Source organism: Aquarana catesbeiana, linkage group LG03 (assembly GCF_042186555.1).
Source record: "Aquarana catesbeiana isolate 2022-GZ linkage group LG03, ASM4218655v1, whole genome shotgun sequence".
Classification (NCBI taxonomy): Eukaryota; Metazoa; Chordata; class Amphibia; order Anura; family Ranidae; genus Aquarana; species Aquarana catesbeiana.
This window is the reverse complement of record NC_133326.1, coordinates 389,500,285-389,512,547: the sequence shown is the minus strand read 5'-3', so window position 1 is coordinate 389,512,547 and position 12,263 is coordinate 389,500,285. Positions and strand designations below refer to the sequence as shown.

Genomic DNA, 12,263 nt, shown 5'->3' with positions numbered 1-12,263 from the left:
TCTCACCTAGGCGAGCATTTTTCTCCATCTCCTGCATGTGTGCAGATATGCTGCCACAGGGCTTGGATTCTGAGAGAGTCCTGCAGTGCATCTCTGTATGGGTCAGTTTCCCAGGATATATGTGCAGACAGGTGCAAAACTGGGGGGGGGGGGGGGGGCACATGCATCTAGAGGGGCACCACCAGTAGGGTTGCCACCTGCATGGTTTTCTCCCGGACAGTCTGGTTTTTGAATGATGTGTTCAGGTTTACTTCTGCCCCAGACCCGGACATATCATGCACACAGACTGCACCGAGAGTGACATCTGATGTCTCCCCCCTCCCTAACAGCAGCCTGGTTCGGCAGAGTAGAGTGTCAGTGAATCAAAGCTCCTCCCCTTCTCCGTTCTGTACACACACACACGAGGAGGAGGGGAGCAGGGACATGTGGATATCAGGTCAGTAGAAAGTTTTTATTATGCTTTGTAGATGGAGGAGGGAAGGGGAGAGAGCAGCTGGAAAGGAGGACAAGGTAGAAAATATGTGGAGTGATTGAGGGGTTAGGAGGATATGTGCTGGGGGCCTTTGGCAGGGGGAAGACAATGCTAGAAGTGTGGATTAGATTTGAAATCTGACATCCTCTCCTTGCACTCGCTCTTCCTTCCCAAAGCATCCACCCCTCTCCCTTGCACTGACCCTCTCTCACAAAGCTCACAGAGGCTGCATTTTATTCAAAACACTCACAATTCAGCCATGCGCCACATACACACACACACACCCCCCCCCCCCCCCCGCCCCCAGAAAAATGCTGCCGCTAAAGTGTTCCGGTTTGGCTTGAAGAAAAAGGTGGCAACCCTAGCCACCAGGCGTGCTGCACCCACATTGGGCAGCGCTGCTCTAAGGGTGTCAGTGCCACCCGATCAAGTGTTGCAAAGTTTGCCAAATACCGGAGAACCAAATAAGAGGGAGACTGCACAGGCGCACTAGCACTGAATTACTCTGCTCCATCCACCTGCGCTATAGAAAGACATTCTAGAGCAAGCTGCAGCATGGGAGAGCCTTTCTGGATCTGGAACGCATTAGGACACAAAGGGTTTGTGTGCAGAAGGCCCTGGATTTTAATTTCGGAAGACAGCTATATTAATTTTTTTATTCTGTTCTATTCTTTTATTTTCTATTCCTTCATTTTCAATTCTATCCTTTTCTATTCTATTCTTTTTATAGTCTATCCTATAAAGCAACCCAAGTCGGAATCATCAGCATCTTATTTCACTTTTACCTTACTGTATTTATTGCAATACATGTTTCCAATTCAAATCGATATGAAAATATACAGACAAAACAAATCTGCATGTATGAAACAAGTTCCAAAGACGAATCATTCTAACATAACGAATATGTGAAAAGAAAATTATTAAACTTACAAACTCCTCTGAAACAAAACAAAATGTTTCCGTCATGCACATCTCTAGTATTAAAATGTGTTAAGTTAAAGGAAAAGAGCAAAGAGCAACTTCACCCTCGCAGTGCAATTTTTTTTTATCCCCTCTTACTAAGGGTGGGGTATAGTCCTAACTCTAGTTTGGACTGAGTCTTGGTTGTTCAGACAAACGCCTGAACATTTATCCATTTTAGCAGAAGCAGAGTGTTATGTATAGTAGTGCATTACTTCTGCTATTATAAAGGACAACTTCCCACTGTCAATGGTTGTCAAAGTGGAACTTCACTCTCTCAATCAACATTGACCATTTTTAATCCTTCTGGTGCTAGCATTAGTAAACAGATAAGTATATCATATTTACTTTTTTTTTTTTTTTTTTTACACATTTCTATAGGTAATTCTTGCTTTCTAAGCCTAGGCAAATGATGCCATACATCCCAGGAGTCTTTAGCAGGGTAGGAGGGGTTTCCTCAACTAAGCACATCTTCCTTCCCACATACCTGAGCCAAGGGTAGATGGATTACAGGGAGTATATGCTACATGAATCATCTGCCCTTACTTAAAGCGGAGTTCCACCCAAAAATGGAACTTCCGCTTTAAGTACTGTGACCCCCTGACATGCCACATTTCACACTTTTTTTTGGGGGGGGGGGGGGAAGCAGGTACCCTGTTTTTACAGGCACCCAGCTCCCACTTCCTCCCCTGGCATCAGAAGGAAGATCACCGCTCCCCCTCCCTCCCTGCAATCTTCTGGGACACATCACAGGTGGAACTCTGCTTTAAGATGGCCACAACCAGAAATGCTAGTGGGTGTTTTTCAAAGTGGTTTCTCAACAAAATAAAGCATGGAGACATGGACGGATGGGTGAGTTTGCTTCAAATATAAAAAATTAAATTAAATTGCGTTTTTGGTTTGTGGGGCTTGGACACAGCGTAGTTCCACTTTAAGTATGCCAGGCACATCCAAGTCCTTAATTAGTGACATCACCGGCCCTGTTCACTTCCATGGGCAGAATCCCTTGGCATGGAATCACTTGAATTCATGCAAATAATGAGAAGGAGGACACAAACAAAACAAAAACCAAAAACCACACCACACACCCCATCAAATGGGCATCCAACTAAGACTACAAGCGGTTCATTTTACACAAATTCATAACTCCTAACTAAACTTAAAAGGGTCACTCCACTGTCAGAAGAAAAAAAAAATATTGCAGTGCTGTAATTTTCGCTAAAATGCAATAGGACAACCTGGAGGAGTTCTGTACAAAATGACCCCCCCTCCCAGAAATTGTATTTCCTGCTTTTGTGATTAGCTTGCTGATTTTCCAAGAAGTCTGCACTAAGATACAAGTCAGATTTTGGGCATCTCCTGCAACAAATACTTCAGTTTTGGTGAGATGTGCCCAAAGGGTTAATCATATCTAAAGGAATTCAGACCCTGCCACTTTCCTCATTAGAACCCTGCAAGTGCAGCAGCTGATCACCAATTAAAAAAAATAAAGTCACTCCCATTCACATACACTTTGCACATGGACACAAACAGCCATTTCTTCAGAATAACAAAAAGGTAGTTTTCTACAATGACATTTGTTAAAATCCCTGCTATGTAGATCACTCAGAGGGAAATGTTTTTTTCTCAAAATTTAAAATTTACTCATTAAGTGGTATTAAACCCAAAACCAAAAATGCAATATATGCATAGCTTGTTGATCCTTGGGTGTTATGGCTGCACTACTTTTCTTTTTTCCTTCATTTCCCCTACTAATCCAGCCAGTAACACTCCATCTTATGCTGGCCCTACACTATACGAAAAATTGTTCAAACCCATTTTAAAAAACAAAACGAACACTCGGTCGTGAGAGCAAACAATAGTGCCATCATGTAATGACCGATAAATCGTTCAATGGACATAAATGAAGCATTTTTTGTTTGTTTTTTTACATATACCTAGTGCAAACAGTTTGAAATGGAAACACATTAACCTTTCATTCACTTGTCCTTCATTTTTTTGGCTCAAAAACGTCCCAACTGATTACCGATTTGTGTCCATTAACTGGCCGAGAAACAAACGAACTGTTCAAATGACCAACTTTTGGACAATTTTTCGTATAGTGTATGGCCAGCATTAGTACTAGTACTGGTACTTTGGATGAAGTGGTAAAGCAGACACCTTTGGCCAGCAGCATTTTCAGTCTAGGGGAGGGTAGTGTTTTTAAGCTGGCTACACATACAATTTTCTGGTACACTTTCTCAAGACCCCTTTCACATTAGGTGGTTTAGCACTAGAAATAGCCTCTAAATAGTGCCTGAAAACCGCCTCCCATTCATTTCAGTGTGTCTTTTCACAATGGGGCGGGGCGCTTGCGGGACATTAGGAAGAGTCCTGCAAGCAGCATCTTTGGGGTGGTTTGAGAGCGCTGTATTCAACGCTCCCAAAATGCCCTGCCCATTGAAAAGAATGGGCAGCACTTCCAAAGTGCCTGAAAAGCGATTCAGAAGCGCCAAAACAGGGGCATTTTTAACCCCTTCTTTGAAGTTAAAAGTGCCCCGCTAATGCTTCCGTGTGAAAGGGGCCATATAAACCTAAACACTTTCAAATTGGAAGTAATCAGGCAGGTCCTTGCACTATGTAGTTGAAGGGGAATCTATAGAAAATTGAATAAAAAAAAAAAAAAAATTAATGTGTAGCCGGCTTTAGATTTAGCCCTGGTTCACATTGATGCTACTTTGAAATCATGCTACTTCACTTAAAGTAGTGCGATTTCAAAGTAACAGCTCAGCACAATTTAAGGTGCTACTTGAAAGACATCTTTGCGGCTTTAAGCACAGATGTCTATTGAAGTCGCACCCGAAATTGGCAAAAGTAGTGCAGAAACTACTTTTGCACATTGGTGCAGTGCCGCAAAGTGGGTGTAGCACCAATTGGAACAGTGCCATTGCTGCCAATAGGCTGCGACTTGTCATGCAATTTGACCTGTCAAATCACACCGATATGAACGAGGGCTTAGGTAATTAACAAATTGCAGTTGAACTCCAGCTAACACTTTATAAGCAGTTACAGAAAACTAGGTGTAAGCCGCCACTTAAGACTGAACCTGCTGCTCATAGAATAGGTTAAATTTAGTGGCCAGTGCTGTTAGGGGGCATGGCCGGAGCAGCACTGGCTGAGGCCACTAAATCATAGCTCCCAACTGTCCCTCATTTCAAGGGACTGTCCCCGATTTTGAACAAAGCCCCTCTGTCCTCCTCATTTGTCCCTCATTTTGGTCTCATCTATATAAAATGCATTATTTAGCTATCAAAAAAGTGCTTTATAGTGCTAAATTTTCATCCAACTTCTAAATTGGTGCATTTATAAATTCCAACAACCAATATAAAAAGGAACAGTAGTAGAAAAAAAAAAAAAAAAAAAAAAAAAAAAAAAAGCACTTAGCGGTTTAACCAATTATTTATTTTTTTTTACAGTTTTTTTTTTTTTTTTTTGGGAGGGGGGACATGGCAGGGGGTAGGTTTTATGCCGGCACACTTTTGCTAATACCGTAGGTGTCACCCATCTCAGAAATTTGGGAGGCATGTTAAAGGCCACTAAATTTAACATATTCCCTGAGCACTGGGTTCGGTCTTATGCGACGTCTTACACCTTAAATTCAAGCACTCCTGGAATAGTGGATGGATGCCTGCTCCCATATCCTGGAAAAATCGGTAGGGAAAATGCAAGCTCGTCATTATCACAGTTACAGAAAACTGTTTCTCCCCCCCTTTTAGGATAAAGGTTTTACATGAATAAATGAAATCAGATTAGGCAGCGGTGAAAATGGTCGTGGCCATGCACATAATTAACTGGGTACAGAGACAGAGAGAGATCAGGAAGGAAGTTTTCCCCCTGCTGTAGCAAATTGGAGCATGCTTTGCTGGGGGTTTTCGCTTTCCTCTGGATCAACTGTGGGTGAAGGATTGTTTTTTTTGTTGTTATTTTTTTTTTTGTTGAACTAGATGGACTTTTCAACCTAACTATGTAACACGGAATATAGGTCTTGGTCTAAAAGAGCATGTTAACCGCTTCAGCCCCTTTCTGACCAGAGCACATTTTGCGATTCGGCACTACGTTGCTTTAACTGACAATTGCGCAGTCATGCAACATTGCACCCAAAACAAAATTGACGTCCTTTTTTTCACCACAAATAGAGCTTTCTTTTGGTGGTATTTGATCACTTCTGGAGGTTTTCATTTTTTTTTTTTTTTTACACAAAAAAAAAAAAATTTTGCTATAATAAAATATCCCCCAAAAATATATATTTTTTTTTTTATATATGTGTTTCTCAGTTTAGACCGATATGTATTCTCCTAAATATTTTTGGTAAAAATAAATAATTCGCAATAGGCATATATTGATTGGTTTGCGCAAAAATTATAGTGTCTACAAAATAGGGAATAGTTTTATGGCATTTTTAAATTTTTTATTTTTTTTTTTAATTAGTAATGGCAGCGATCTTTACTGGGACTGCGACATTATGGCAGACACATCGAACAATTTTGACACTATTTTGGGACCATTGTCATTTATACAGCGATCAGTGCTATAAAAATGCACTGATTACTGTGTAAATGACACTGGCAGTGAAGGGGTTAACCACTAGAGAGCGATGAAAGGCGTTAAGAGTGTCCTAGGGAGTGATTCTAACTGCTGGGGGGGGGTTCAAGTCACATGACAGCAATCACCGCTCTCGATGACAGTGAGCAGTGACCTCTGTCATGACACAAGCCAGAACAGGGAAATGCCTTGTTTACATAGGCAACTCCCCATTCTGAGGCTCCGTGACACGATCGCCAGGAGACCGTCGGACATAGAGTCCGCCAGTCCCACGGGCACGGTCGCGCTGTACGTGCGTGCCTGCTATCCCCGGCTCTTAAAGCGGACGTACAGGTCCGCCAATTTGCCCACTGCTGCCATTGTGCCGACGTATATTGGCGTGCAGTAGTCGGCAACTGGTTAAATAAGAGTCTAAACCTTCATAAAGTATACACTATACACATACATCCCTCCCAACTTTCTGAGATGGGAATGAGGGACACCTATTAGCAAAAAGTATGTAGACATAGGACACACCCCACTGCCATGCCCCCTTGAAGGAGAATTATGAAAAAAAAAAATTATAGATAGATTAGATATATAGAGAGAGAGAGAGAGAGAAATTTACAAAAATTGTATGAAAGGCTTAGCACTGGGAAACATGTTTTGAAAGATAAAAAAGTGCATTTTTTTTATACAACTATATAAATCAGAGCAAAATGAGTGACAAATGAGGAGGAAAAGAGGGAAATTGTTCCAAATCAGGGACAGTGTGTGCCCACAGCACACTCTATAATTACTGTGCTGTGAATGACAGTCTCACTTACATAAACCTAAAAGGGTCAAGAAAAAAAAAAAAAAAAACACAACCTTCCACAGTTCCAGAAATTCTAAAAAGAGTTACAACTTGGAATTACAATAGCAATACCAGGCAGTAGAGTGTTGAGCAGACAATGCTCGGGTCCACTGAACTGTGGATTTGCATCACAAGCCAGGCCAGTTCTGCGGAATTCTGAACTGTTGGGAGGTATGCAAATTACAAAAGGCATGGTCCATTGTTGTCATTACCAGGAAAACAGCCCTAGAAACACCAGGCAGCCAGCTTTTGCTAAAAATTTACACATGTAGACAAAGCAAGGCTGACTAATGATGAAAAGAAGCATTTCATAAAAAAAAAAAAAAAAAACACAACACTAAAATAAATAAATAGTGCACATCATTCAGATAGGGTTTACATCCATTTGATGCTATATACAACTTTGTAAAGCATTTACCTGTTACAGTGAACATGTTAAACATGTATACACTCAGAAATCTGAGCATACACTAGACAATTATAATAAATCAGGCGGAAAAATAATACATCTGCTAGATGTTTAGTTGCAGCTAAAGACCCCATTCACACAGGGGCAACACGACTTGCAGGTCGCCTCAGCAAGGCGACCTGCAAACGACTGCCCGGGCGACTTGCAAAACGACTTCTGTATAGAAGTCTATGCAAGTCGCCCCAAGTCGCCCCCGAAGTCGTACAGGGACCTTTTTCTAAGTCGGAGCGACGCAAGTTCCATAGAACGGTTCCATAGCACAGAACGGGAGGCGACTTGTCAGGCGACTAGGTCGTCTGACAAGTCGTCCCTGTGTGAATGGGCTTTTAACAGTGATCACAGCATTGTGCCAGCCAGAAAACTATTAGCTCATAGGAGTTCGATTTGCTAAAACTGGACACTGCAAAATTTGGTGCATCTGTACATGGTAGCATCAGCTGCTAACTTCAGTCTGTTTAATCAAAGTGATTGTGAAAGGTTAGTTTTTTATTTTTTTTTTTTTAATAGCAAAACATACTTACCTCCACTGTGCAGTTAGTTTTGCACACAGTGGCCCCGAACACCTACTTCTGGGGTCCCTCGGCGGCTCCTCCTTTTATCAGGTAACCCCCCTAGGAGAAGCACTCTCCTGGCCTGGGGGGGGGGGGGGGGGGGGGGGTCGGGTACCTTGCGGGCGCGCTCTCAAGTCCAGCATTTGCATCCATAGACACGAATGCCGGACTTGGCACCGCGTCATTGAATTTGATTGACAGCAGTGGGAGCCAATGGCTGCGCTGCTATCAATCTATCCAATCTAGAGCCGAGAACCCCGGGCAAAGGAAGAGCGCATCTCCACCTGGTGAAATTTCAGGGCTCAGGTTAAAAAAAAACCCAAGCGGGTGGGCTGGTGACTGCCAGGTGTTTTTTTTCACCTCAATACATAGGATGCATTAAGGTGAAAAAACACGAGGGTTTACAACCGCTTTAAGCTTTGACATAAAAGACCTGGAAGCACAAATTTCAGTTTTCAAATAAATATGAATGAAGACTTTTCTTTTAAGAATCTTGAATATACAACACATGCTGCCAAATCCCTTTTTTGTTATATATATATATATATATATATATATATATATATATATATATATATATATATATATATATATATATATATATATATATATATATATATATATGGAGGAGCATGTAAGTAATCAGAAAATCTTAGAATTATATTGCTAAAAAAGTCATACCTCTTGGGTGGGGCTGTGAATCCTTGTACATAGACCACATAATATCAGCATGCCAGGCATCATAACAGGTTCGCAATAAAGAAAAAGTAATCCGGGCCAGATGAAAACACTTGAATTATATAGAGGATGCAAGATCAAATTACATTATGCTCTCTTGGTTACTAGCGCAAGGCATTGTGCTGGAGATACTAAGAAAAATTGCACAGCTCCATTTCCATTAGTTGAAAGGATGGCCTGCCCTGTAGATAAAGTAGCTCATGTCTTATTATCAAGATGGGCACCGAAAGAGCTCTGAGGTTGCCCTGCAGTAATACGCAGTAAACAAATAGATAATCTCATCAAAATGTTAAAAGCAGAGTGGTTGTGACAACACACAAATCAGGTAAGAGGATTGGAAACGGGAACTTCTGCCTGATATGAAATTAAGTTTTAAAGAAACATATTGTGAAATTGATTTTCCAGGACAAAAAAGCCTTATGGCTTGCCTAGCCTTTTTTTCTATAATACCATGCAAAAAGTATTCTATTGCTACCTGAGAATAATTTTTACATCCCCTTTGTAAATTATGGAGATCTTCTTCATTGTAGTGTTAGCCTGCATCCTTCTCTTCTGCAATATTGTGCTTCTTTCATTCACTGAATTTGTATATTTGTTGGGGGGGCTGGAGACGGCTAGAAGGACCTCGCCCTCTACTACCTGGAACCGTTACCGACCCCACCAAGGGGGATCCCAGTGGACGGGAGGTGTTCAGGCCAGAGAGCAGAATAACCCTGATGGTTTAATAATGTGAGTGATTAGCATTTTGAAGGCAAGAGTCTAGAGAGCACTGAGGTGGCACTGTGTATTCCTAGGCCCCTTTCACACGACAAGCCTGCTGGGATCCGCCTGTCCATTTTTCAGGTGGATCAGAGCGGGCCATCCATTGACTCCTATGGGGAGACAGATGTCAGCGGAGATGTGTCCGCTGACACCCGTCTGCCATCTGATCCGCTCAAGCGAGACATATGGCAATACGTTCACCATCCGTCTTGGCGCATCAGATCGGACGAAAACAGACATACTGTCCGTTTTCATCCAATCTCTCTATAGGAATCAGTGGCGCACTGACAGGCCCCTCCCTGCTCAGTGAGTAGAGACGGACCTGTCATCTGCCAGCTCAGCAGAGATCAATGGAGCGATCTGCTGAGCAGAGCCGCCTCATGTGGAAGGGGCCATAGAAGCACGTCATCTGCTGTGGGGAGACTGAGACTGTTCATGTAAGACACATATTATTTAGTCAATAGTGATGGACACCTAGTACACAGTTGATTAATAGTATTTGTATGGGATACTGACTTGTGATTTAAGCAATCATTTATATTATAGCTAGAAGTGCAGCACTATTATAATAATACAGGATGTATATAGCGCCGACAGTTTATGCAGCACTTTACCACATAGTTGGGGGGGGGGGGAACCACACGCAAGCCTTTCTGATCCCCTGAGAGGCAATCTGATTTTCTCTGGATCAACTTTACCTATAAAAAAAGGTTAGTACCCATTTGTATTATGTACATTTAGGAAACAATCCAGGCCTTTTTTAAAGCAATCTACCGGAGTTGTCCTGAACCACCTCTGGCGGCAGTCAACTCCACATTTTCACAGCTCTTACTGTGAAGAAACCTTTCCGTATTTGGAGATGAAACGTTTCTTCCTCTAGACGTAAAGTGTGCCCTCTTTTCCTCTGTGATGACCTTAAAGTGAATAACTGAACACCAAATTTCACTACATGTTGATAATAACCCACCTTAATCTCCTCTTCTTAAGAGGGAATAGATTCAGTTCCTCTAATCTTTCCTCATAGCGGAGCTCCTCCATGCCTCTTATTAGTTTGGTTATCCAAATAAAGGCAGACAGCAGGTGTGGGCCGTTCCATTAAGGGCGCACAGGCGCCGCGCCCCCCGTCCATCACCACCTCCCCTAAACATGCATCCGGCCCCTTTCAAGACACCAGCGCATGGATTCCAATGCGGGGGAGGGGGCTGTTTTTTTTGAAGCACCGATTAGAGCCAGAGGCTTCAATATAGGGTGGGCTTGGGTCGCAGAGAGTGCGCTCCAAGCCCACCCAGGTGTGTTACAACAGTGAATCAATATTAGCTGTCGTAACACTGATCCTCCTCCCAGCCAATCAGGAAGCATGGTTTGACACCGGTCACCCGATTGGCTGAAAGGATAGGCGATCCTATTGGACGCCTAGGAGAAGGAGGGGAGGACCTGGAAGCCGACGACATGGAGAAGAGGACCCTGAGCCAAGCCACGCTGCCTGCCACCCGCCACGATGGGGTAAGTGCCGGACTGACCAGCAAAACAGAGGGTGTGGAGGCGATTTTTTTTTTGTGGGGGGGTGAGGGGGTGGGGTGTTTGTAAACAAACACCGGCCGCCACTGGCAGAGAGTACAATTAAAATACAATTTCATTTAACACAATAGGAATCAGAGAGTCATGCTCATTAGAGCTTACAATCTAAGAGGGAGGGTCAAGAGATACAAGAGGCGATAACTGTGGGGGAGGGAATGGGCCTACAACACCTGTCCAAGCAGGAAGGACAACTGGGAAGGATGGAGGGATTCGGTTGGGAAGGTATGATATTGCTTTTAATATTTCACATCTGTATCTGTTGCCACTGTTTATTCACAAAAACACTTGTAATAACAGGTACACGCAGGGACAGCACCAGGAATCTTTTTTTCCCCCCCAAATCATTGAAACTGTAATGGTTTTAGTTTTTCCCCCATGCAGAACTTTTCTATAAATTTGCAAAGTGAAGGATATATAAAAAGGAGTAAAGATTGAAAAAAAAAAAAAAAAAAAAAATTTATATTTTTATATTTATATAAAGGACATTGCCAAGGACAAATCTCCAATTTCCTGGCTAACACCTGTAAATTAGGCAATTGTAGACTAGGCTAAGTAATGAACATTTAGGGTGCTTTCACACTGATGCGTCGCGGTAAAGCGCCGCTATTTTTAGCGGCGCTAGTGGGGCACTTTTAACCCCCGCTAGCAGACGAAAAAGGGTTAAAACCACCTGCAAAGCGCCGCTGCACCATTGATTTCAATGGGCAAGGGCGCTTTAGGAGCGGTGTATGCTTATTTATTTCATTCACTTTAGGTGTCAAGATCTGTATAATTTGCTGCTTAACAACACCAATCATTACAGTGCTGACATCAATTAATTAGAATACAACATATAAAAACTTTAAAGTGCATGCCCAGTTCCGTGTGTGTGCGCCTGTGTTTTGAGGGGGGGGGGGGGGGGGGGGGGGGGGGAAACGGGTGCAATGATAGGTCTGTGTCAGGGGTGGGGATGGCAGTGGATCCTGGGGGGGTGTCAGGGTCTCGCGCAGATATTGGTGGGTTTGAAAGACGTTCTGGGACGGCTGGGCCACCCACGGCAGCTTGGGTTCCCCATCGTGACACGGGTAACAGTGTAACAGGGCCTGACAGTGGCACATTAACTGCAGGGATGGTGTCCGGTCTGCCGCAAGCAGCTCCAGCTGCCGCGGGGGTGGCAAAAGTGCCAGTAGCAATGGAGGATAAGGCGCTAGATAAAGGAGGTGGACCTGGTTCGTTTGGCAGATTCGGCAAAATGCGAGGTGTACGTTTGTTTTGAAGGGGAGGAGGGAGGAGTGCTCCGTTCTCTTTTGCTACCTGGACGCGATCGGGGAAGCTTAG

General features: G+C 43.1%; 1 protein-coding gene across 1 annotated transcript in view; it reads right to left on the bottom strand.

Annotated features, from left to right (window-relative positions):
- Positions 1 to 12,263, bottom strand: part of MAT2B (methionine adenosyltransferase 2 non-catalytic beta subunit) — a 113,083-nt gene that overhangs the window by 84,848 nt on the left and 15,972 nt on the right. The gene's annotated exons all lie outside the window — the stretch shown is intronic.